This window comes from Podarcis vaucheri, assembly GCF_965113315.1.
Source record: "Podarcis vaucheri genome assembly, chromosome: 17".
Lineage (NCBI taxonomy): Eukaryota > Metazoa > Chordata > Lepidosauria > Squamata > Lacertidae > Podarcis > Podarcis vaucheri.
This window is the reverse complement of record NC_138755.1, coordinates 26,315,781-26,343,670: the sequence shown is the minus strand read 5'-3', so window position 1 is coordinate 26,343,670 and position 27,890 is coordinate 26,315,781. Positions and strand designations below refer to the sequence as shown.

General features: G+C 41.5%; 1 protein-coding gene across 2 annotated transcripts in view; it reads right to left on the bottom strand.

The window, feature by feature from the left end:
* LINGO2 (leucine rich repeat and Ig domain containing 2) overlaps nucleotides 1-27,890 on the bottom strand; it is a 569,661-nt gene that overhangs the window by 449,164 nt on the left and 92,607 nt on the right. For both annotated transcript variants that reach the window (XR_014214784.1, XM_082204894.1), the window contains exon 2: nucleotides 10,081-10,184. The gene's annotated coding sequence lies outside the window, so the exon portion shown is untranslated. The remainder of the gene's footprint in view (nucleotides 1-10,080; nucleotides 10,185-27,890) is intronic.

The window sequence follows — 27,890 nt, the reverse complement described above, 5'->3', positions numbered from 1 at the left end:
GGCTAGGTGAGAAATCACTTCTGCAATGCATCCAATATTCAGTTGCACACACAGACCTCCATACAGCTCAAGCTAGGATTATCTGAAATCCCATCAAGCAGTTAATTCAGGAATGAGTACCAATGTGCAGGACCGGATTTAGGTTTGATGAGGCCCTAAGCTACTGAAGATAATGGGGCCCTTTATATGTCCAGCTGTCCTTTGTCAACAACAAATTGTCGCTGTTTCTTGTGTTGAATATACGCAATATGGTAATTTATGGATCTAATAGGTATCGAAAGCCATTTGCACATGCAGAATGTAGGCACCCTATATTTAGAAATGAGCAAACCAGTGATATTTTAGGGAGCAGGCTAGCGAGGAAGGGCCCAGTACTTACATCTTAGTAGCCTACACAACATGAAACACAGTTGCTGTATGTAGGTTTTATTTTATTTGTTTTTTATCTTATATTTTGGAAATGTACATCCAGTTCCCCCCCCCCTGATTTTTTTAGGGGCCCCCGAGAGAGTGGGGCCCTAAGCTATACCTTGTTTAGCTTACATACCTTGTAAATATATACGCAAATCTGGCACTGCCACTGTGTTCAGTAGGGTCTACTCCCTAGGGACTGTGTTGCAGTTTAGAACATTTCCCCATCAGTCATCATCTAATGTAAGGGTGGAAAGGTTGATGCACAGAGGCTGAATGCAGGCCTCCAGACTTGTTTGTCCAACTCTCAGGACACTCCCTGGGACATGCCCCTCAGCTGTCCAATCCCATGCCCTTTTTAAGAGCTTTCTGGCCCGACTGCAATGCACCCTTGAACCAAGATATTGTATTTTGCCTGAACACTGATCTAGCAAACAGATATGCATTTCCATGATGTCAAAAATGAAGGATGACATTTTGATACTACTCACAATGCTCTGTTTTCATTTTTAACCTATCCTTCAAATAGTTTCAGTTACAATCAAATTGGAGAATAGGCTACACTCCCCCTCCCTCCCATGAATAAGAATAGATGTATTTTCAAATATAACAATACCTCATGTGAGGAGCTTCAACACTGGCGCTTAATAACACTGAAAAGATAGTAACGGAACAACACACAGCTCTTAATCTGTGGTTTCATTTTAAGGTACCAGCAGACAAGTTGCATTGTCTTGCTGCTGTTTTAGCTACTTGTTTTGTTGCTTGTTAAGCATTTTTCTGCTTCTGCACAGCAAGCTATGTTCTCTTTTTGTCTAGTATCATAAATTACCAGCCACGAGAGCTTCATCTCTCAGGGAACAAAAAGAATAGGCTTTGCGTATCCTTTTGCAGCAGAGCACGGCACGTACTTCATTAAAGCCGGGGTCGGCTATTTCAGATGTTACGGTTTATACTAATAAAGGAAAGCTACTCCTTCCGCAGGGCCTGCAAGACAGAGCTGTTCCACCAGGCCTTTTGTCAGGGCGCAGCCTGACCCCCTCCTCTGGCAATCTGCACAAAAATTTGCTTGATGGTTGCCATTAATTTGATTTTAATTTGATTTAATTAATGTTATAATGAATGTTTTAGAATGTTGAACTATTTTTATTGTTGTTAGCCGCCCTGAGCCCGGCTTCGGCTGGGGAGGGCGGGATATAAATAAAATTTATTATTATTATTATTATTATTAAATAATTGTGATGCCTATGGAAAAACCCTATCAGCAAAAAGATTGCTTTCCCTGTTAAAAAAGCAAACTTTTGCTATGCATTTTTGTGCCAAATTAACCATAGCAGGCAGACTCCCAAATATCCCTCCCCAACAGGAAGAAAAACAGACTATTTTGGTGCTTTTCTTTCAGAGCAAAAATTAGCAGGAAGAATCACAAAACATCCTGGCCCTGGTCTTGTGGTGAAGGAAATCTTTTTACAAAGGGGTGGTATATGATCTCTATCAGTATATAAGGGCCAGATCAGTTTCTGCAACCTGGTAGCCTCCAGCTGTTTTGGACTTCAGCTCCTATGAGCTCCAGACAGATAGTTCCAATGGCCCAGGGCTGATGGAAGCTGGGCTAGATAGAACAGAATAGAAAGTAAATGTAAATATTACAAGTTCCTACAAGGCACAAAGGGGGAAAGTTATGGCAAGCGGTTGGAACCACACTGGTGAGTCTTTCATCATTTCAGGAGAGCTTCAAAGACCCAGCTCAACCTGAGGATGTCTGGCATAGTGCCCTAAATCCCAACCCTAGTCTCTGTGGATATAGGGACTATTAAGATACTCTGTACTACTTCCACTAGTGTGGAATAAAAGAACTGTGTGTAAATTCCTAGAATTGGATTTTTGGTTTCCCATTTCTAAATCACAGCACTGTTTCCTCTAACTGGTGTCTTACAATCAATTTAAATGACACATGGAAGAATCCAACAAACTGTAGAACCACTTAGATTCAAAATATTTCTGATTTTAAGAGAGCAATTTGATGTGTGTGTGTGTGAATCTTATTGCAGATTAGCTCTCTACAAGCAAGGCCTCCAGAAACACAGAGGAAGACCAATTACCATGCTAAAGTGTATATCCTCTTTTCTTTTTTTTTTGCCAAGGAATACCTTGTATTTTAAAGAAAGATAATAGGCCACAATTCTCTGTTAACACTTTCAGATGTTTTGTAGCAGACTTTGGTTTCCAAGAGTAATCACCAGGAATCTACACTTACAACATAGTAATGGGAAAGCTGATACAATTGTTTGGACAATGATAGAATCTGCTTAAGAAAGAAAGAAAGAAAGAATAGAATAGAATAGAACAAGGACAACCACACTTTGCCCCCTTGTTTAATCCTCCTGGGCAAAGGTGAAGTCCAGCAGAGCTGTTCATGGGTTAGTGACTGTGTACAACCCTACTGAAAGCTGCCACTGACTTGACTCCAAAAACTGTGTGCATACAAGAACTCTGTCAGAAAGATAAGCTGATGAAAAGATCCCTAAATACACAATTTCAGCATGAGACATGCAGGCAGAAATGTCCCAACTCACAGCAGAAAGCTTGGATTTCATATATGAGAGGTTCAAGGAGCTGCTCAGCCTTGTGCAGCTCCCTAACATACAGTGAGGACAACAAAAGAAGTCCTCCAATGGAAGGGAACATTCATCCCCTTCATTGTACTAAATCGGGACATGTTTTGAGTCTACCAGAAAGCCCGTAAAACATCCAGTTATTAAATATTTAACTAAGTTTTGATGCTGTGTTATACTGTTTTGATTCTTCTACTGAACGTAACATACTTTTATTGTATATTTATTTTGCAATATGTATTAGTGTTCTTTTTGGGAGTCTTTTAGGCCAAAAAGGCATATACCAAACCATTAAGTACTAAGCAAAGCAAAGTTACTTAAACCTGGAAAACTGCTCCCATTATATGATGGACCTCTTTCCAAAGAATGGGAGATGTAACAGAGAGAGTTAACTTCTCTCCAGTTAGATAATGCCATCAGCAAAGAGCACAGCTATATCTATAGTAGTTAATAGTATTAGTATTAGTATACTGCCCCATTTCCACAGGTCTCAGGGCGGTTCACAAGATAAAATCACAAGATAAAATTATAAAATAAATAATAAAAATAAAAACAAGTTCTAGTAACTTGAAATACAGTACTCAAACAAGTCAGACCTATCTTAGTGGTCTTAAAAACAGACTTCTCAATCCGGTGCATAGCCACAGATAATTCAGCCAGAGTGTGTGTGGGAATCCTTCCTGGCCACAACTTGCCATGAATGCAACGTATCCTGAAAAACCATTTAGCCATTTATTGAACTCAACTTTAGTGCTGACAAAGCTCTTTGCTCCAATGACTATGCAAGGAAGAGTCTCGAGGATTGAATTTCTGCCTAGGGTTTATTTTCCTGAGTCTCCACGGGACAGGAGGTGCATGAGCTGCAACTCTGGAGAGCTGTAATGAGTCTACAGGTAATTGTGCAAGATCCCATGGAGATTACTTATTACAACTGACAGTACAACTTCCATTTCCTGCTGGCATAACTGCCACAAAGAGGATGCAGAGACAGCACAAAATTGAATTTTATACTGCTGAATGGGGTTTTGTGTTATTGTTGTTGTTTTAATTGGATACTTTCTAGAGATTAATAGTGGTGCACTCCACGGATTCAATTCATGGATATGATTTCCTGTTTTCAGGATATTAAAGAGGAATACCAAGAGGGTGAGTCTGTGGATTGGGGAGCAGAGATTCAGTAGGGGTGCAACCATAGCTGTCAACTTACAGATTTGAAAATAAGGGACCAGCAGCCTCGAAAATAAGGGATCAGAAGCCAAAATAAGGGATTTTCCAAGCACGGGTATGTTCAACTTCTGAGCCCCTCTGAGCCAAAGGCAGAAAGCCCAGCCAGCAGCCAAACGAAGCCTCTAGCCTCAAGGAAAACCACTGTCACCTCTCCGCTGGGAAGTGCTGAGCAAAGGCGAGTCCCCAGGCAATGTAGCCGATTTGATCAGCACAAGGCATGCAAGCTCTACCCCCCAGTCGTTCTTAGACTTCTTATTGGGTGAGCAACACAGCCAAGCAACACAGTTGGAGCCTCCCTCCTCCCTGGCCGGCAGGGAGGGAGGGAAGGGAGATGCTTCCTTTGAAACCTGGGAAATTTAAGGGACATCATCAATAAGGGACAGCAGAGGGACATGGCACTGGGATAAGGGACTGTCCCGCCAAATAAGGGACACTTGACAGCTATGGGTGCAACAAGTATATTTCTAGCCATGGAAGTCATTGGGTGCATAGCACTGGGGAAGCCACATGCACACAGTATAACTTAATTCATGAGCTAATTCTGAAGATAAATGAGAAGATCGATACATTAATTTTCATGCTCCAATGTGCCACAAAATAATAATAAAATCCTATCCCAAACATTTTAATTCAAAATACCAGAATCTTGGATGCTTACATTATAATTCTTCTATGTATCAGTTCAATTCCCATCATCCAGAAAATTAGCCATACTGGCTGGGACTTTATTATTTTATTGGACACCAGAATAAAGAAACAAGATCAAACAATATATGTATTATATTTTACATTTGTATCCCCCCCCCTAAGACTTCAAGTTGGGTTGTGTAAAAGGTAAAGCTGACCAACACACACAAACACAGTGTTACAGAATAAAATCCAGACATTTATAAGTTACCAGGGAGTGTGATATAAATAATAGTACTGTCAGCTCCCTAGGTTATCAGAATAAACATATCTTTTGACCAGTCCTTTTTTTTTAAAAAAAAAAAGGGTTAAAAAAAGTGCTGGTACTCACCATGAAGTTGTCACAGTAAGTGCCACATTTTAAACATACCTTTGAGTACCCCCAGAAAGCACTGTTTATGACCACTTGTTAAAATGAGTCTTCATAGGGTGACATCTCCGTAAATTGGGAAACCACCAGAGAAAAAGCCCCTCCGCCCGAATTATCACTAGATTTCAGACCATGTTTGAAAACTGAATGAAATGACCAGGTTCTGAAAATGATCCTAAAACAGTTTGGGTCCCCCCCCCCCACTTCCCTGGGTGTAAAATTGGCCTGTAAATTGATCTACAGTCAATCAGGGAAATGGTGAATTTCTTTTTATATGTATAGTTGCCATATGGATAATTAGTCCAGTTGTGCAGAATAATCACGAATCGGGGCACAGGAATAATTCACTTCCAAACTTGTAATGCCGTCAGCGTGTCCTGCAATGGAGGAGATATGCAGATGCCCAGACTTTGTTTGGAGCAGATATCTCAGCAAATATCTTCGTACTCTTTAAACAGGAATGTGGTTCTTTTTCTCTCCCCCAGCCCCCACATGTAATTATTATTATTATTATTATTATTATTATTATTATTATTATTATTAGAATTTATATACCACCCGATACCTGGAGAATAAAACCAAAATAGAAAACGACAAAATACATAATCAAAATAAAAACAACAACCCCCCCAAAAAACCCCACTTTTTTTTTAAAAGGGCATAGGATCCTCACAACATTTAAATTAAGACAATTAACAAAGCTGGACAAGAACCACTCGCTGGAAAGACCATGATCTCAGAAATTTTTGCAGCAATATTTATTTATTGGCAACCAAATTGGCCAGGTGCCTTTCTGATACAAAGACAAAAAAACCAAACAAAACCGCTTTGAAGTAAGAGTGGGAGGGGGGAATTTGCCATGTAAGCAAATGGCAAGGGGTGGGGGAGAGAGAAGCCTTCCAAGCTTCAACAGAGAAGGTGCAAGGTATATAAACACATGCCATATTCTTTACCATGTATCGTTGCAGTTCCCAATGGAGCTTGTATGAAATCCTGGCCCCATACAGGCACTTAGCCAAGATGCGCCAGCAGCATAATTCGCACCCAATGATGCACGTGCAAGACTAGAAGGGGGAAGTGGAGCGCTGCCGGTGTGACCAATTGCTCAGATAATTGTGCAGAACTGTTGACAGGCATTCCATTAGCAGCAGATTGCCCCTATTTAACTGGCAGCTGTGGTACGGCCAAGGCTCCTGCTGCTTGCAAGGGCTTACTTTGAATACACAATGCCAATTACATAGGCCGAACTCTTCAGGTCTTTTGACAGGTACCCTCGAGGTTTCCGCAATTAATTTTATTATGCACTTTCTGCCTAAAATGCCCTTGGAAGTAGGGAAAAGTTGTCTAGTATGTGTCTGGGAGGTTGTGTGTGTGTGTGTGTGTATGTATAAGGAGTCTTTCAATGGGTGGGTGTGCAGAGGGAGACGAGGAGCTGGAGTTCATTTGGAGACATGAAGTGGCAAAGCACTGCAGAAAGAACTTGAGCTATTCATTAGCAGCATTTAAAATTACAAGAGATCCATGGGCAGAAGTGGAGTCAACCTGATAGTCCTGATATACTCTTGGAACAATTGGAGGAGGGTGGATTTGCATTTAGCACTCACAGCAGTAGCTTTAATTATGCCAAGTATCTCACAATCACAAGTGTACCACTGCTGTTCCAGGAGAAGGAGAGACGTCATCTTACAATCAGCCCAAGATAAAGTAAGAAATACCAGTGTATATACACACAACTCCCCTTCGACTCTGTTACAGGGACACAAAGTTGTTCGGCAGTTCTTAATCATTCTCTGATTAAATCCAATGGGCAATTGTCAGCAACCGTGCTATGGTTTCAGGATACAGCAGTGATCTGGACACTGAATTGGAGACTACGGTGTCATCAACAAAGGAACCCAGACCAGGTTCCAGGTTCTGCAACCTGATCAGGGAACCAATGACCCCAAATCAGGTACCCTATTGAACTTGATCCTAAAGCTCCAGAGTTAGCACCGTCACAGGTGACTTCTCCTGGTCCTGAGGAACTAAGTGTCTCCCATTGTACCTTGCTAAGCACAGGGAACACACCGGGTAGGAAGGACACAGGAGAAGTGCCTGTGTCAAAAAGGGAATACAGCCCAGAAGAGATGAATTAGAGGCAGAGGCCAGAAAGACTTCAGATCACTCCCAAACATGGTTGGAACAAGTCAGTCACTACGAGCTCTCCTTGGAACGGCAACAACTGACCTGCCGTGATGGGCAACACAACAGGATTAACTTCCCAGAAACCAAATAATCTTCTAGAACACCTGAGGGGGCGGGCAGCATTAAATGAACTTATTATGCTAGGACAAGAATTAACACTAGCACAAGCAGATTTCCTCCTCTCTCTTTCCCTACCCATCATCCCTGCACCATCCCCAAATCTGCTCTTGAGGGTTGGGGGGAGGGGGGACCACAACAGATTTTGAGGCTGTGCAAGGCAAGGGGTGTGGAAAGATCCTTATGCTTTTGAAATGTTCATCTTAGTGCTACACTGAATACCATGCAGTTGCAAAAAGCAAGAGAAATAGTGTTGCCAAGCCAGTCCCCCCCCCAACACATCGGGGGGGGGGGAGCACTGCATAAGATTATTGCTTACATCTGAAGTCAAAATACTTTAAATGCCACCTTAGCAGTGACCAATCGCCAGGAAGCACAGTGCGTGTGCGTGTGTGTGTGTGTGTGTGTGTGTGTGTATATATATATATATATATATGCAGGTTTTGGTGTCTTCGGGTGTCTTCCCGTGTAAGAGTTGGGGTGTCTGTGCGACGTTTCGACGAGGTCTCACTCGTCATCTTCAGGCTGGTGCTTTCGGCTTCTTGTTACTGGAACAGAGCAGAATCTGGTGTTTGAGTTCCTATAAATACTGTTGAGGGGTGTGGTGTATAGCCTCCAACGTTCTGGGCAGAGAGGAAGTTCCTAGATTAGTGTGCCTTTTCTTCTTTTGTTCCTTAATTACTTGAGGGATATCTTGAGTGATTTCATGAGTGATATTCTGAATACCACTGGGTGGGTCATTAAGTGTAGATTAGTTGCTAAAGCTTTTGTGTCTTGACCTCTTGAGCTTGTGAAGAGTTTTTCTGAGAAGATGGCTGTGCTGCATTTAGTTGTGCTCTGGCTTGGCTTCGTGTATAGGGGCTCTTACACGGGAAGACACCCGAAGACACCAAAACCTGCATTCCTGTACCCGTGAAAATCTACGAAAGCATATATATATATATATATATATATATATATACACACCTTGTTGAGAGTGGAACACACACACAAAAATCTTTTCTGCTGTTGAGATATTCAAAAATAATTGCTGGATTTGTAGCTAGCTCATTTAATTAAAAAAGAAAAAGGTCCTTAATTAATATGAGCATGATTTGGATAGCTTGGTTCATTTGTCATCCTTTCCAGAAAGAATTTAATCCTTTATGGAGTTAACAAGGAATAGTTAATAAAAGGATCCACTTATTTTTAAATAAATAAATAAAGTTCAGCTTCAGAATTTATCCTTAAGCTGCCACTGAAAAATGAAAGCCTTGGGTGAAAACAGTTTTTAAAATAATGGGGTTTTATTCTCATCCCTAAATTCCTTGTAAGACCAGATGTTTATCATGCATGTTTACATGAAGCAAAGCGTGTCCTACCTCAAAGAGGGCAAGTGTTGCGGTGAGACCTGGAGACTGACCTCCTGTGTTGTGGGTGGATATATTGGACAGCCACAACACCCGATTGGTAGGTCCCTCATTGCTGGGTATAATCTGGCCAATGGGGTACAGTCTAAACAGATCGAGGGACCTATATATATGCACGTGACGCAGAGCTTCCTCTTTCAGCTTATGCTTCGGAACACCTGCCCACCTCTCCCTATATTTAGGGAATTTTGCAATTGACCTTGTTATGCCGTCGTGTGTCATCTGTCATTGGGACAGGGGCACGGCAGGAATTTCCCCCACTTGGCTGATTGGCTGTTGCCATTTGGGTTTCACCTCCTGCGTAGCAAATCGTCACAACTTGTAAGGTTGCGGATAGGCACTGGTTCAGGTGACAGGGATGGGATAACGCTCTCGCCATCCCTATGTGAAGGGTATTCCGTTAAAGGAATCCAGGGACTCAACTTGGTTTGGTCAACCCCCGAGAGGGGGTTGTGCCCGTGCCTGAGTCCAGGGGAGCATCTGGGGAGTGGGCATAGTCCGTTCCTGGGCTTTCTGCCTACCTCAGGTGTTCACCCTTGGCTGACCTATGATAGAGCTCTGGGTCAGCTCTACCTGCAAGGGTGCAGGGAGCTAATTGAACCAGAGCCTATGCAACCACTAACTTTCTATAAAAAATAAAGTTGTGGCCTAAATTATGCCAAAACCCAAAACTAAAATTTGAGTCAAATGTGTGTTTATTTAGGGAGGTCTGAACACGCAACTAAAAGTTCTGAAAACAAAAGTCACCATGTGCTCCAAAAAGATAGTCTAACGAACAAACATAAAAGAACTGCAAGAATGTCTATGGATTTGCATCCAAGACAACTTTGTTCTCTTTTGTTTACATCATTTCACAAGCATGCAAATTATTGTTTGCCCAAGTAAATGACTTCAGGTAAAATTGTTGAAAGGATTTCAGGTTGCTTTGCACTTGGCTGCTACATCACGAGCAAGACTGATGCCAGAGCAGTTACTAATGCCTTTTTACACATTTGCTATGCTTTTAACATTGATCCAAAGTTTTTGAGCAAGACACAGTCTGAAGTCTTTGTGAGCTTACCGTAAAGCAAAGTACTTTTCGTGTTCTTCATTCAAGCTTGGACGTACATCGAGAGACAGACGAGGACAAAGTTCTGTATTTTGTAGTGTTTCCAGAAGGATCTCCTGTTAGAAAACAAAGAAGAAATCTTAAGAATTCATGGAGAGAGACCATTTTCTTTATAACTTCTGTGTTAATCAAACCATACAAATAATAATCCAGCTTTTGGTATACCTTCCAGGTTCATGATCAGCTGAGTTAAAACAACAACTGTTCATTTGCACCACATTTGAGAAGGCTGGTTGCTACTAACCAGTATGAGGAAGAGATCATGACAACATTGTCAGTGTTGATGACTTTTGTCCTACTCAGTTGCTAAAAGTGAAAGAATGTGTCTTGCCAAATGCAAGGTGGTTCTTTATACGATATTCAGAAGCAATACAAACATAAGTGAGTGAGAAGATTAAATATTTTATTCTAAACAGCAAGCATTATATACATTACCAAGCAAGCACTTCGATCTGCCACAGGGAAGCCCTCAAGAAGTGGCAAAGTGAACCCCAGGTAGTCTCAAGTTGGACAAGCTTCTAGCCATGAGTTCATACATGAGCTTCTAAGCTGTGCCTCAAAACCATCTGATTTATAGATTATTGATAGCTACTGTAGCCTGTATGGCTTGCCCAACTGCCTATGTGCAGATTATTCATTAGCTAGCTCCCTCTTCCCAGTGGCGGAGCAAGCCAATTGGGTGCCTGGGATAGCACGCATGCCCTGTGCCCAGGGGCGGGGCCAGCCACCCAGGGGCGGGGCCAGCCGGGGCAGGATGCTCTGCGGGGCCTCCAAGGAGTCTGCCTGCCTCACCCCACTCAGGCACCCTACAGCTGAGGGGGGGCAGCGGGTGGGCTGTTTGGGGCAGCGTGGAGCCTACAGGTGCCCAAGCCACCATGTCACTCCCAGGAGAGATGCGTGGCTCGGGTGCACTGCAGGCCCCATGGTGAGTGCCGTCCTGTCATTTTGTCACCCCACTCATTGGTGACACCCGGGTCAGATTACCCCCACCGCACCCCCTTCCTCCATCCCCGCCTCTTCCAATACTGCACATTCCTCCAAGTAATGTTTAACATCAAAGAAGGTCAAAAGGTACCCTGCATTACCACTTCTTCCTTCCACCAGATTATGCATCAAAGGCTGCTCTCAGCCATCAAAGAGTAGAACAAGAGATAGAGGGAAAGTAAACAGAGGCAGGAAGAGATGACCAAGTTATCTCCTCAAAATACAATTGTCTTCCAGATAAATTACCCCTACAGATGGTAATTGCTGGGATTTCCATGTGTCTTCTTTCCCCCAGACACATCCTCTTTTCAGGTGTTAAAATTTGGGACAAATTGTCTTTATTTGCTCTGAATGGCACATTGATTGAAAACTGCTTTTGAAAACTCTGGCTATACTTTCTGGATGATACATATAGACATAACTGGTGGTTGAAGACTTGCTTTCCTCTTCACTTCTCCTGCCCCACTCAGCAATATGTCACAACTTCTACAGCCTACATGTAGTAGGGGTATTTAAAACGAGAGTCGTCATAGCATCCTCTTTTTTTGCTCTTCAAAATATGGCAACCATAGTCATTGCTGCACTGTCTTCCAATGCAGTCGATAAGCCATAAGGGGGCAAGGTGGGGGCGGGGGGGAAGTAATCACAGTGAGATGTTCAGATTTGAAATGTGTATGTTTCAACACAAAATTAAGTTAGGGTAAGATTTTAGTCTGGTTCTCAAAAAGAGAGCCATTTTAAAAGGAGGACAAAACTCCAACTCTGCTGCAGCAGAAATGAAAAGCAAAGAGGGCTCAGGTACGAAAGGGCGGAAAGTAGGGCACAGGAAGCAGTTGCTGAGTCTTCCTCGTGTGCTGACAGCAACATCTAAACCTGCAACCAACACTTCCCTTCCCATAGCCTTAGCCAATCTTACCAGACAGCAAAATTTAGCAAGAAATCTTAAAACACCAAAGCACTCCTGACAAAAGAAGAAGAAGAAGAGTTTGGATTTGATATCCCGCTTTATCACTACCCGAAGGAGTCTCAAAGCGGCTAACACTCTCCTTTCCCTTCTTCCCCCACAAGAAACACTCTGTGAAGTGAGTGGGGCTGAGAGACTTCAAAAAAGTGTGACTAGCCCAAGGTCACCCAGCAGCTGCATGTGGAAGAGCTCAGAAGCAAACCCGGTTCACCAGATTACGAGACTACCACTCTTAACCACTACACCACACTTGCTCTTTGCAGTATATGCAAAGGTTAGGAGTCAACTCACTGCAATGACTATCTGCATCCCTGAGTCACACCAGATGCTTTTGTGTCCACTGTCAGTTCTGTATATTTCTTGTTACCAGTTGATTCTCCCTCTCGTCTCTCCCTAGCATATTCAGAAGCTGAATTTCACATGTTACCCCTCTCCCCAGATCAATAATTAGAACCATCCACCTGAATGCACCAACTCTAATCAACAGTTACTCTTTAAGAATCTTTCTTTTTCTAACGTGTCAGGTGGGAGGGGGAACCTGAAATCAAGAAACTGTGCTGAACTATATTAGCTGGCCATCAGCTTCCCTATTTCAGCAACCTAAGGCTTTTGTATCTGACAGCACACTTCCTCATTAAGCATCTCTCTCTCTTCAGTATATGCAAATATGATGAGATTCTCACTCTTGCATAAGCCAATTAATTTACAGGATGAATAATAAGCATGGCAATCAGAAGAGCGCACTTAACACTGGTCGTCTTTGAGATGGGACTGTGCATGTGCCCTTTTCCCCTTCAATTAATAGCTGATGGTCACTTTGCCAACTGTGTTACTGCTGGAATCATAGAATCATAGAACGGTAGAGTTGGAAGGGACTCAAAGGGTCATCTGGTCCAACCCCCTGCAGGAAATTGGAAACACACAAGGTAGCTAAAATAATAATAATAATAATAATAATAATAATAATAATAATAATAATAATAGGATGCTACCCAAAGCTATATATACACACCTTGTGTAGTCAGCACACACAACAAGTAACTATCCTCTGAATCGGGGGTAGGCAACCTAAGGCCCGGGGACCGGATGCGACCCAGTCGCCTTCTCAATCCGACCCGCAGATGGTCCTGGAATCAGTGTGTTTTTACATGAGTACAATGTGTCCTTTTATTTAAAATGCATCTCTGGGTTATTTGTGAGGCATAGGAATTCGTTCATTTTTCTTCTTCTTCCAAAATATAATCCAGCCCACCACATGGTCTGAAGGATGGTGGACCGGCCCACGGCTGAAAAAGGTTGCTGTCCCCTCTAGATATTGCACATCTTTGATTTTGTGATGCTTTTCTCAGATCAGACAAATACCAAAGTCTTTATTTAATGACAAAATGTGTTTAGAAATATGTGCTTGGTAATAAATAAACGGTATGAATTCTTACTTTGTGAAAAAAGGTCAAAACAGTATTTAATACTTTAATATCTTTATTCTGGCGCCAATATTTCTTCTTCTTTTTTACTACAGTGTAATTCAGAAAAAGGATGAAACAGACTTATGAACATGCAAGTCTGACACAGAGCAGAAACTGACTGAATAATTCATTCCTAACAGCAACCATAGCACAGCTTGATTAAAACCTGTACAGTTCTCTCTTAAGGATGTTCAGAACCCACTTCCGAAATTTCTCTGAGCTTCTCCAAACTCATAGCGCATTCCTCAAAACTCCAACCTAGGTTTGCCTGAGAAGGAAACTCAAGATTCACCAATTAATTTTTATTTGTAAGAATTGTTAAACTGAGGATACAGAATGCAAAGCTGAAATGCATGGGCTTAGCCTAGATGTGGTTTGTCTATGCCATTCCAGGAAGTATCCAGGTTAAATTTTGTGTGCATACCTCATCAAAAAGGTATTTTGTAGAACTGCCCTCACTATCATCTAACAAGAAATAAGATGTGCCCCCACAAAAGCCATGGCAGCTTCATATTGCGAGGAAGTGTTGGCAATAGCGAAGCAAATGCCTTTTAAAGAAACTTGTTCACCTTACTGGATTTGAGGAATCTGTGATAAGTGAACAAAGACTGCACATAGTACTGATGCTGTCTACTAAAGCTAGTAGACAATGGAACCCTATAAGTACTCTCTGCCATGATCTGTTCTGTTGCCAGCGTCAGAAAACTGGGCTACAGTAGGTCGCTGATGTAACCCAGTTAAGCACCTGTTACCCATTTACTTGTTTGTTAAGCACATCTTCAAAGTTTCTTCTCATGCATCTGTAATGTGTCAAATGCATTCTGACGCTATATGAAGTGCAATTCCCATAGAAGCCAGGATCTGAGGTTCTCAGAAATTCAGATATTACAATGTTGGCATCTAATTAAATAGGTTAGACAGGCCCGCTGCTCTCCCTAAAGCACAAAACTCTTCAGACCCAGTTGCCTGAAAGCCAATTAGTAAAGACGTTGCTCGTTGTGTTCTGGGAACTAAGGCTATGATCTGAAAAGCAGTGATATAAATATTAATACTTTCACTTGCTGTTCTGACATCTCACTAGTCTGAAACAATAGGCCTGCCATCTTGCGTGAGGGAACTTCTTTTAAGTCATAGGTTCAGATGACAGATTGGGTCCAGGTCATAAACTAAGTTGACAAGGAAAACCCATTAGTATTCTTGACTCTCAAAGATACCATAATGTTTAAAGAAATGAAGGCAAGTTATAGGTGAAGTGTGTTCACATTAGAATTTGAAACACAGTGGAATGGAGACGCAACCTCAAAAATATGTCATAGGTCTCATTCACATAACCATTATAAGCCAGATGAGCAGATGCATGTACCTCATATTGAGGTCAGACTGTTGGCCCATGTAGTCCAGTGCTGTCTATTCTGATCGGGAGTGCATCTTCAAGGTATCACATATTTCCTAACTGCTGAGTTCTTTTGAACTGCAGATGGTGGGATGGTGGGGATTAATCCTGCACCATCTATATTATGCAGGGAATAAGCTCTGTCATTGAGCTATGCGAAATACGGGGAGGTTATGTAGTTTTTTCAGTGGTTTGTACCACACACACACACATGCACACACACACACACACACACTTAAAAACTAAACCTAGATGAGTTCCAAGAAACACATTATTGTTAGAAATTCCTGCTCCATTAAAACCAAAGTGGGTTTGCAATCTATTTCTATCAAAGGACTGCAGCCTTGAAAGCCTTCGATATGTTCTAAGTCCTCCAATGCTGCTAATGAATCACAAGTTTGGGACTATGAAATCATTTTTATTTATTTTCTATCCACTTTTCGCCGGAGGTCTCTCAAACTCGACAAAGAGCTTTGCTTAGTGCCTCCAACTAGCATCTGGTAAGAAAAGTCACAAGTTTCTTGTGATGATGCTATAAACTTTGTGGCAGCACTAGAACTTCCTTTGACTAGATTTTCTACCAAATTTCACCTCAAGAAATTATGAGGTGAATTTGGACATTAGGTGAAAGATTCAGAGAAATCTTTAAAGTGTTGGAGATTGGTATATATAGCAGTAGAATGCAGAGCCAGATAGTCTAGTATAACTTCTGATTGAGGTAAAAAAGAAACTTAGGATTTATAACTCCTTAGAAACAAAGCCATTCTGAGTACAAGCTTAGGATATGGTCAAGGATATGAGGTAAACACTAACATTAACTCCCTGGAGGAGGAAGAAAATAAAGCCTGAGAAATAATCTACATGTCAACAAACAGCAGTTTAAGAAAGAACCAGCAAAGGGAACAATAGGTTGCCTTTTTGTCTATTACCCACTCCCCAATGGTCCAGGTAAGGGAATACAAAGGTTATTGCTTTACTTCCAACACAAGGAAGGGAAATTAGCGTTAATAAGACTAACACAATTTCTTGGAAAGGATTCTGCAGGTAATAAAATAATCAGCTAGATGTCACAGACCTGAAGCTAGGAGTAGCCAGTGTGGTACTCTCCAGATAGTGTGGATTACAAATCCCATCATACTTGAACATTGTCCATACTGGTTGGGGCTGATACGAATTGTAGTTCACACCATGTTAAGCTACCCCTGCATTCATCATGTATTAACAGCCAAGGTTAGCCCAAAATTGAGACACTGTGATGCAACTGTGGTGAAGCATGGAAGCTGCAAAACTGTGCCCCCAAACGCCTCCTGCTCACTTCATTACAACTTGGTGTCTCCAAGTGCCCCACAATTTTATTATTATCTTAGCTGTGTGGATGACCAGCCACCTGGTGGGGCAAAACTCTTCACCATTCCCTTCTTGCCTTGCCTCACTCTGAGAAAGGGTCAACAAGGTGCTTCAGAGGATGGCAGCCAGCAGAGTGCCTGAGCTGCTATACCAGTCAGAAAGGCTGTTTTGAATGTATAATTGGTGTGGCGGTTTTGTGGCATTTTTTAAATTTGTTGATACTTCAAAGATATACAGAAATACATACCCATCAAAGTGTCTTTTTCTAATATAGAAAATATAGATTCTGATATAGATAGATATATATATATTTAAGGTGACAGAAACATTCAAAACTTTCTAGCCGCCACATTATATTGCAACAGGCCAGGCAGTCTCCTGGCCAACTCACCCATAAGGCCATAGTGGCTATAACAGAGCAAGGCAAGGCAGGGGGGAGGCAGCAGAAGCCCCTACTACTGCCACTAATGTGGCAGCAAAGATATAAAGGGCTTTGTAATGTTATAGGAGGGACGCAGGTGGTGCTGTGGTCTAAACCACTGAGCCTTGGGCTTGCTGATTGGAAGGTCGGCAGTTTGAATCCCCGTGACGGGGTGAGTCCCCATTGCTTGGTCCCAGCTCCTGCCAACCTAGCAGTTCGAAAGCACGTCAAAGTGCAAGTAGATAAATAGGTACTGCTCCGGCGGGAAGGTAAACAGCGTTTCCGTGCATTGCTCTGGTTTCGCCAGAAGTGGCTTAGTCATGGCCACATGACCCAGTAAAACTGTCTGTGGACAAACGTTGGCTCCCTCGGCCAGTAAAGCAAGATGAGCACCGCAACCCCAGAGTCGTTCGCGACTGGACTTAACTGTCAGGGGTCCCTTTACCTTTACCTTTTTAATGTTATAGGAATTCTAAGGTCTTAAATATAGAATAAATGTTGATACTTGCACAAGGTAAACACACATACGTAAATATATAAACTACATGTCTAAAATAGTACAGGAGAGCAATCTAAAAGCCATCTTGGCTCGCCTAAAAATTCCAAATATTTCCTCTGTCTCCTTAACCCCCCCCCCCCCGCCTGAGAACAGGTAGGCAGGTAGCATTCAGGGGAAGTTCCTGAAGGGATTTCTTTCCTATATCTATGAACCTCCTTTGTATGAATTGTCATTGTTTGCCCAGATACTCTGCACTGAGGGATGTCTGATGGGCATCCTGATTGTCTTATCAAATGCTAATGTTTTGTATAAACTGTGTTTGGAACTATGTAAAACTTGCTAAATCCTCAGGAATAAAACACCTTGGCTTGCCTGAGCCACAGTAACCCCACCTTGCGTGTGATGTAATTTCTGACTTTTTGTAGAGGAGATGCCCTTCTTCTTCATGCCAAAATGCAAACCCTTAAAAGAGATGTTTCTTCTTGGTTCTGGCTCTCTTGCCTCCTTGCAAGGAAGGGAGGGAGCTCTATTGCAACAGAAAAATAAAGATCTGCCTTGCTTTCTCTGCATCCTGCCCCCATTCATTCATCTCTGACCAATCATGGACTTAGGGGACTCAGTCCCTTGGGGAGTTGAGTAGCAAAAGCCAACCACCCCTATTTTTTCTATACCAGTAAAAAGAAGACAAGGATGAAGGGGGGCACGGAGAAGACAAAGATGGCACTGGGGCAGGAGTGGTGCTGGTGGCAATGATTAAGATGGGAGGTGGCGGTAGCGGCGGCACAACCAGTCACTTACGCCAGGCCTGCTGAAAGCTTTTAACAACTACCTGTTCCTCTGCTATTGAATAAAATGTTGCAATGGTGGTTCCTTATTGAGAAAAACTCAACAAAAAAACTTTCTCAAGGAAAGAGGAAGCTATTGATTTACCAGGCCCTTTCCTATTTACCCATACCAAGGGATCTGGAACGGGGACAGAAAAGCTTTCTCCACAAAGGAGCTAGTTCAAAATTGGGACTGCCGTGCTTCTTTGTGCTGCAGTGGCCACCATCCACTCCCATTTTGTCTCATCACCCTATATTCACTTTGACAGTAATTTCCGTCAATAAGGAGAGCTTTTCAACGTGCCCGTAGAGTATTACTTCAGCATGGTGACATCCTGTAATAGGAGGAAGCTTTTAGTGTGGGCTTCAAAGAAATCTACCACTCCCACTGCCGGCAACAATTGACCAATTTACAGAAATTGGCCCATAGGAAGGAAAAGAATGAAAGAGATATGGGAGACTTGAAAAAAAGAAATGGGAGAGAAAGGGTAGGATAGTCCTTAATCATTCATTTCTGAAGTATTTCCAGAGAAGGATACTTCCCAAATCTTCTGAAGCTTATTTTTTTATATAAAAAGAAGAAGAAGGGAGACAATTCTTAAAGGTAGAACTCAAGGAATTACATCTTTTGTGCATACTGTTAGTTAATGTCTTCACTGTAGGTCATAGCAAAAGCAATACCTTCATTCTCAACATAATTAATGTTCAAGCATTTGCTCTGCCAAACATTTCCTAAAGCAATAACCACATATGACTCCAGTTTGTTTGGGAATAGGATAAAATGGTCTTTCTAAAGCTGAATGAAATGTTTTATGCCGGGGGTGGGGGGAGATTCTCTTTCTTAGGGTTACAATCAACCATTTTATTAAAAGCTTCTTCTTCTTTTTAAGGACATGACATCTGTTTAATTCCCCTGGTGGCTGGAATACTTAAGATGGTTTTCCAGAGGTTGCAGTTCTAACATCTACAAACTATAGAGAATTAATCAATGACCACAACCCTTTGTCAATATGTTATAGCTCATAATGTTCCCTTGCTTATAGACTCAAATGCTCCTTTAGATCAACAACAACAACATTGATTTACCAAAAAATGATCCATAGATGGTATTTAACTCCAAGCAGATTGGCTAAGATGTATAAGGTGGAATCAAGACATGTTGGAAATGTAAAGAAGTAGAAGGAACCATTTTCCATATGTGGTGGGTATGCAAAAAAGTTAAAGTATTTTGGGAAATGATATATAATGTGATTTTTAAAAAATGTTCCAAACAACTCCCCCCCCCCCCAAAAAAGAGAGACATTTATACTAGGAATTGTTCAGAGTTTCCCAGGAGTCAGAGAAAAACATTTCTGTATGCAACAACAGCGGCTCAGTCTCTGCTACCCCAACAATGGAAAGTAAGAGAGGTTCCGAGTAAGGGAGATTGGCAATTTAAGATGATAGAATGTGCAGAATTAGCAAGTAGAATAAGAGAAGAACAGGTAATTAAGGATGAGTGGAAATTTTTGTTGAGTATATTGAAAATAATTCTGTACAGTTAAAAATGCTGGCAGTATTAAAATAATTCAAGAGCATAACATAGTTTGAACTGATGTAAGATAGGGAAATTAAATTGCTTGGATATATTAAAATATGCAGGAATGGTGGATAAGTTAAATCAACCTTGGAAGGGGAGGGAGGGAGGGAAGTTAATGAATGTATGGTAGAATAAAAGGTGCTTAATTTCAAATGTAAAATTTTAAAAAAATATATATTTTTTATTTTTTTTACAAAATGTATTTCTTTTTCTGAATGTCGAAATATGAGAAGCTCAGAAGCTTGACCTGAAGTCTGACTGTTTCTCCTGGGCAAGATTATCCATCTGAACCCAGCGTGTTTATGTATGAAGCAGGAGTTCAGCATGCAATTCTCTTGTGAATGCCAGTCAAGATGACTACTCTGCAATTTTAAAGTTGACTTCTGTCCTCATTCCTAGAGATGAGTACAATGATATCAAAGATCTTGAACTTTATGCTGTGAACCGCCCTGAAATCTTCATCTGAAGGGCAGTATACACGTTTCAGAAATTAATAAATTAATGTTTTTCTCTGAAAGATTAGTACATGGAAGAAGTCACCCACAAAAGTCATATTTCTAGAACTTACACTTGTAGAGAAAACTCTCAGATGTATTGTGTAGGAAGAATCAGGTCTGTCTTGAGTACCAATTATGTTGGGATGGAATATGTGATTTGTAGATGAATCATGCCAATTGATTTTAGAGTTTTAAATCAGAAGTGGGAGAAGACCTGTGGGCCAAATCAGGCCCTGCATGGGGTCTTAATCTGGGCCACGTGACAGGGAAAGAAGTGGCTGTAAAGGAACAATTTGAAGCCTTAAAGTGTGCTCCTGATTGTTCCTTAACAGCAAAGCTTGTTATAAGCACTGGTCAGCTGATTGCAATGACAGTCATTTAGACAAGCCCCCATTTGTACCCCAAGTGTTGACGCAACCCAGTAAGTGACTCAGAGACAAGTGCGGGTGAAAACTGTCCACAACTTTCTCAACATGCAGGCTAAGGTGGGACTGGCAATGGCACTGTGGAGAGGGGGCTAGATCTGCTTCCGATCTGAAGCCCAACCATAATCATGGCACACTTGCCAGATATCCTCTTGGGAGTCACCTAGTGCTGAAGTCCCATAAGGCCAAGTGAATGAGACCACTGGAAGGTTCAAAATGGCTAGTGATCAGCCCGGCCCACCCCAGCTAGGTCCTGGGGCTATTCACCTCGCAAGGACCCCTGAAGGGCACCCCCATTTTGAGCCACCCTAACTGATGTAAAACCTCAGCGCCTAGGACTTGCCGATCATCAGGTCGGCGGTTCAAATCCCCGCGGCGGGGTGCGCTCCCGTTGTTCGGTCTCAGCGCCTGCCCACCTAGCAGTTTGAAAGCACCCCCGGTGCAAGTAGATAAATAGGGACCGCTTACTAGCGGGAAGGTAAACGGTGTTCCGTGTGCTGCGCTGGCTTGCCAGATGCAGCTTGTCACGCTGGCCACATGACCCAGAAGTGTCTGCAGACAGCGCTGGCCCCCGGCCTCTAGAGTGAGATGAGCGCACAACCCTAGAGTCGGACACGACTGACCCGTACGGGCAGGGCTACCTTTACCTTTAACTGATGCCATTCCCGTCAAGTTGTGAAAGAGAAGAAAGACCTAAAAAAAACTTTGCTTCCCACTGGGAAAAACCTCCCAGTCCTGTACCAGTTGTGGTTGAGAATAAAATTCCTTTTTAACTAGGGACTACAGAAAGTGCTAGTTGAAGTTTCTAAACTGAGGGCATGGAAAGTTTTCCTTTGCTAAGGAAGAATCAAAGTCTTTTGTAATCTGGAATGAATTTTATACTTTTCTTTCTTTCTCTTTTTGAAGTCTCAACATGTAACCAATGACAGTATGTGAAGAGGTGTTCTATAACTTTTTTGGACTCCTTTTCAATGCTAATTCAAACGCATACTCTCCCAGCTGTAGTCTGAAGTGTTGCAGTTCCAGGAACACAAATGATTTATCTCTGCGTATGTTGTTGACCCCAATATGTCTTCACTCATCACCACCTCATCTCACACATATGGCCCCCCAATATTCTAGGCATCTCAACTTTCCCCTTGTTCTCTCTTTCCCCCTCGTTCTGCAGTCACTACTTATGCCAAGTTTTCATAATTTATTACAGCATATTACAATTCTGATTTTTTTGACACAACTCCATCTACAAGCGTGTAATTTAAGCAACATCTCAAACATCCATATTTATATATCACTGCTTGCCTTGCTAGAAATGCTAATAAGCATATCATTATTCCATCTGTCTCAAACTAGGTGTCAGTATGAATTTCTATTATCAGTAGCAATACATTTCCACAAATGCAATTTCTAAGATAAAAACTTCATCAATTGATGGGTGTGATTTCTGACTTGACTCCTTTTAGCATTTTACATCCTTCCTCTTCATCAAACAAATCTTTACACCAGCTCTCATGCAGAAGTGTCAAAAATAAAATGACAGAAATATCATTTAATTCTTAGGCATATGAGCCGCCTTTCGAATACGTATATTGAAAGACAGTTTCACCAGTCATAACCTACCAACTTACCTTTTCTGTTTCCTCTAAAATGCTGAGCAAGTGATTCTTCTAAACAGTCTAATATTCTTATCCTTAAGCTAGTATAGGCTAAGAAATCCTAAGTTCTCATAATTGTTCAGTTTAAAGTCTGATCCAAACAACATGACATGAATGATTTCAATGGAATTGACCTTCAATAATGTTTACAGCACTTGTGATCCTCCCCAAGATTTCCCCCCACCAACAATGCTATACCAAATATGCTGAATCACCACTGATTGTTCATTGCAACTATGAATATGATTTGAGTACCCTGGGAAAATTATTGTGATCAAAATCTAGAGTTTTCAGGGAAATAAGAAGACCACCCACAGCTCCTGAGCTCTGGGAGTTTTCCTGGTCAACTTGATTTTGCAGTCTTTAGCATATGCGCTGCCGGGGTGCAAAGATCCGCCCAACGCCCCCAAATTTAGTTTAGCCCCCAAATTAACTGTTATTATGCTTATGTCAGACATCCTGCTTACACATTATCTCTTGTTTACAAAAGAAGGGAGGAAAAAGAACTTTTTTATTTGCTCCTTTATTTACAATACACTTAAGTATACAACACCAGAAGTGCCTGGCGTGCTCTGGTCCATGGGGTCACGAAGAGTCGGACACGACTAAACGACTAAACAACAAATACAACACCAGCACACTTAAACTTATATTGTTTAGCCACCTACTTAGGAGAAATATCAGTCATGTAAAAGGTACCGCAGACCCCGCTGCCGCAGAGTAGCACAGCTCAATGTAATATGTAACATATTTTGATGTAAGAGTTAATTTTGTGTGCACAGCGCCATTGAAAATGACAAGCGCCGTCATTGAGTCAAGTGCCGCCATTGTGAATGACAAGTGCCGCTGCTGACGCGGCACATCTTTGGTAAATGAACAAAGTCAAAAGTCCTTTAGTGAAACAGTAGGTATACATTTCAGTAATACCTAGGTATATATGTATTTTGTTTTTCTAGCTTGATCAAAATTATTTATTATTTCACAACAGGTAGGTAGTTAAGAGCTTGGTTGGCTTGAGGGGTAGGTGCCTGGTGCCCCCCAGAATTCGGCGGCCGGGTGCCCCACACCCCTTGCACCCCCAGGTAAAGATGGCCCTGTATAAATTTAAATATGAATTTGAATGATCTTTTAAAATGGAAAATTGCAGATCAATGCTGAAAGGAACTTATGCATAAGAAGACATGAAACTGGCATGGACAGTAAAAAGACTGGTCCATCCATTTCTAGGAATGGCCTCTTCTCATTTCTCCCTCTGCAGCAGCCAGATAGGAGGGCTGCTGCTACATAACTGTTACGGAAGAGCAAATGGAGCTCTTTGGTTTCCCAGGTAAGCCAATGGCATGAGCCTTGGGTTCTTACCTCTTCTCCTGCTGCAGCCAGGTGGAATTACCAGCAAGCCTACATCCCTTGCTCTTTCTTACCTAATACGATGTTGTATTCAACTCAGCAACATTAGGCTAAACCATTTTGCAGATTATTTTGACCACTCTTATTACTTGTTTTGTGTCAGTCAAGCAGAATATAAATTGTACGAAATAAAGAAATCATACTCTACTAGCAGCCTCATACCTGGATTGTGTGGGAATTCTATGAAACCCCCCAAAATAGTGTTCAGGCAGCCATCTTGATTCAAACTGGCATCCAACTGTGTCCTAACATAGCCTGGATACAGTAGGACTGCCATAGGTTTGGATTTTCCCCGACATTACAGGGATTTGAAGCGCCCGGGAGAAATTTCTAAAAGGCGGCGCTTTGTCCTGGATCGTGGGCAAGTCAATCCTGTTTGTTATGCCCTGGTTCGTACTTTTTGAAACATGGCAACCCTAGGATAAGGGAACCATTACACTAAATTTGGGTATGATACTAAGAGGTGTCCAAATGTAAAACAAACCAAGAAGTAGATGATGAGCAAGGTGAATGGAAGCAGGGAGTTGGGTTCATCAGTATTAACCCAAATGCCAGAAATGTGACTACATGCTTTCATTTCCCTTATACTCCTTTTCTAAGTTGAGATGTTAGGCTTGCTCTCTTGCTACAGGAAAGTACCAACATGTGACTGAGTTATTACTGAAGTTATTATACCATCGGACTCAAAATCAGTCTGCAGGCATTGAAAGCGAATAAGGAAACAGCAGGAGAGAAGGGGGAAGAACCTGTGTTTCATTGCCTGGAGTACATGTGAAAACAAGGGAACCGAATGAAGTTTGACGAAATGTTCTTTTATATTCACTCACTGTTCCTTTTCACACCAAGGACCCAAGCAATACTGGCGAAACATGTTTTGACTTCTCAAATATCAGAGTTAGCTTGTTAACTCCTCCTCACTCACACCACTCTGTAGCAACAAGATTGACAGCCTCGATTGCCCTTGGAACTCTGAGAAAAAATATTTCATAGGTCCATTCATTTCCCAATGAAAACTGTTTATAGGCATATTTGAGAACAGTATAATAGGAGCCGCACTATGTCATGGTGTGGAGAGTGTTGAAGAAAGAGTAGTGAAATTGCAGCTAGGAAGCTTAAACTGACATCCTTCTTTGGAAATTAAACCAATGTCCAGACTTGCAGAACTTTACTTTACTTGCTTGCAGAAACTTATAGTAATAGATGAATTTAAAAAGTAATATTTACAGTCACGTGCTTCTCCAAGCATGGGCTTATAGTCTCTTCTTCTAAATTCAAAACAACTGCATTTTCCTCTCTTTCCAGAGCTCAGCACTTTCAGCCTTCTGTATCTCAACTGGACCATGCCCTGAAGCTCCTATGAGAGATTTCCACTTTTACCGTCTCCTGCGGCATTGCTGTCTTTCATTCAAGCTGAGAAGAAACACAGCAACACTCTATTCAACTGAGCAGTGTTCACAGTGGATTTGAAAACACAGTACTCTTGCTTCACATAATATGGGGTCTCTCCTTCACTATATACCTCCCATATGACCAATATTAGCCAATCACATGATAACTCTCTAGAATTCTGCTACCAACCCATCAAATTTAAACACACAGCAACACATACAAGCATTTACAATTTCAGTTAATTAAATTACTATACTTAACAGAGAGGGCTTCAGCAGGCCATTCTGAATTAGAAACGTCCCTGGGCTGCTTTGACTTGTTGCAGTTTTTCTGCAATTTGAACTGGTAGCAATTTTTTGTTTTGTTTTTTGCCAGTTGAAAGTATGTATTTCACCCAATCCCTGAAGATCACAAAAAAATCTTTTTGGTCCAAAAAGTTTGGACCAAATACTATGATCCACCACGACACATTTGATGGCAGCCAAGGATCAACAAATTCTATTCTTGACTTTGTCCTCACTGCAGATCTTATAGAACCCCATAAGAGAAGTTCTACAGATGAAGACTGGATTTATCAGTACTTAAAATAACTTTCAGAAAAGTGTGGTCTACCTGTTTAGAGTAGGAGCACCTTTTCAGAAATCAAATATTTCTTTCAGACATAAACAAAATCACATATGGATATCAGAAATAGAGGAAATTCATGATGGTGCAGAAATAATAGTAATACAGCCTTGGATTTGCAGGTTACACGCTTGATAAGTAGATGTGCCAGATCAAGCCCCCATTCTTCCAGAAAACAGTCTGGCCTCCTTTCCCTTTCCTGGCAGCCCAAACTAATAGAAAGAAGCAAAGATCCCTTCCAAGCATTCATTTTCTAGTGTCTCGAGTGACACCTTGGCACTGAGTCAATCTGTGCACTCCTCATCAGCAGAAGTTGCTAAGGGAGGCAGAGAACAGCTGGGACAGTGAGGTACTGCTTGCTGATTGAGCTAGCCGCTTCTATTTATTTGTGGTGAGGGTGAGCAAACAGTGTTGCTCTCTCCTTGCTGAACAGCTGGACAAAGCAAGTGGACAGTAGGGAGAAAGCACTTGCACTTGTACAACCTACAAGGCAGCTCTGGCTCAGGATCCTAGCAGAATCCTAAATTTAGCACCACAGATATCAGTATTGTTATATTACAAAGGGCCCCCTTGACTTTAACACTGTCAGCAACACAGATTGCCTTGCCAGCCGCTAACAATGGTACCAGGGCACTCTCACTATGGCAAAGATGACACTTGTGATAAATTCTGCAGACTGTTATGCTGGGGCAGCGATTACCTGTTGTATTCATTAGTCATTCCTTCACCATTTTAGAAACCTGTTATCAAAAAGTTGATGCCATAGTGGCTTACAAAACACTACATAAAGCAGAACACAATTCACATTAAATACATTACAAAATAATTTTAAAAAACTTTTAGTAATTATTAACTGTAATGGGTATGCATGCATAGGCATAGAAATCTCATACACCGACATAATTTGGAGGTTAAAAATAAACAAGGGGTCATCATTACACAAATAAGTCAGCTCATCAACCCATTTCCTCTTCTGATGTAGATAGGAGGAGAAATTGGCAGCTTTGTGTCTCTTTCTAATTACCCAAGGTTTAGTGTTACATCTGAACCCAGGCAAACTGTGGTTAGCCTTAACTATGGTTTCCTGAAACCAGTCAGCTACAAGCTCTGGTCTATGGGGTTGGCTTTTCTCAATAAACATTAAGTTTAGACATCACCATTTAGGTTTCACGTGTAATGTTAAACTACAGTTACTGAAAAATGGAAGCAAAGGCTCCCAATCTCCACTTTTGAGCCATGCCAGAGAAGATGGGTGGGAAAATGCAAAAGCCCATATGCAGTGGTCAATTGTTGCTTAGCATCATGTTCAAATATGCATTAATATGGAGTGTTCCTCCAACCACTGCAATGCTGAACATTAAGAGATGGAACAGGGAGTGGAGCTGGGCATAGAATATTAAAGTTGCTAACTTTAATAGATGTAAGCTAGACAGGCATGCCTGACCAGGAAGCAGCCTTGCCAATTTAAAAAGACAGCCACGCACATGGCTAGAAGCTGAGGTATTCAATCCAGATTCATCACAGGACTGAGCAGACTCTCAGCATGTCAATTAGTTTCACTGTTTTTATCTTTGCCTACCTGTCATCCATTTTTTACACCGTTCTCCTGCAAATTCCTGTCTGCCATTTCAAAGCAATACATTAAACCCCTTCCTTCATGAATGTGTGTGTACTCAAGTAAATCAATAAGTCCATTTACTGTTGCTGCACAGGATTGCATGCCAAATATATCCATTAGAAAGCTATCTGTAGGTGAAGGATAATTTGGGAATTCAAGCTTTGGGCAACCTAATGAATTCCAAATTTAAATCACCGATCCTCTCCTGCCTAGCTCCCCATGGAGGGAATAAAAACATTTAATGGACAGAGATTGCCACCATGATATTTTTTCCGTTTTTTTTTTTTTTAGTAAACATAAGAGTAATGGCATCACTCTAAATTTATACCTGCTTACAGATGTGATCAAGAAGTATTTGTCTTCTTTCTGCATATGTTACTCACTTTTCTTATAAATAGTGCATCCATTTTTGGAACTATTTTAAACAACATTTCACTGGTCCAAGTGAACAAATAAATATTTCAGCACTCAGAGAACACACAGTGACGACTCAGTATCAAAACTCAAAAGGAAGAATATTTGGAGAGTAAATTCATACCACCAACTAGACAGTATTAATATTATCCAGTGCTGGAAGCAGACAAAAGAGGATGTATTGCTGTCAGGAGCAGGTTCCAAGAGCAGGTCAGAAGTAACTCACACAGCGTCAATAAAGTTAACTCTTTATTCAAAG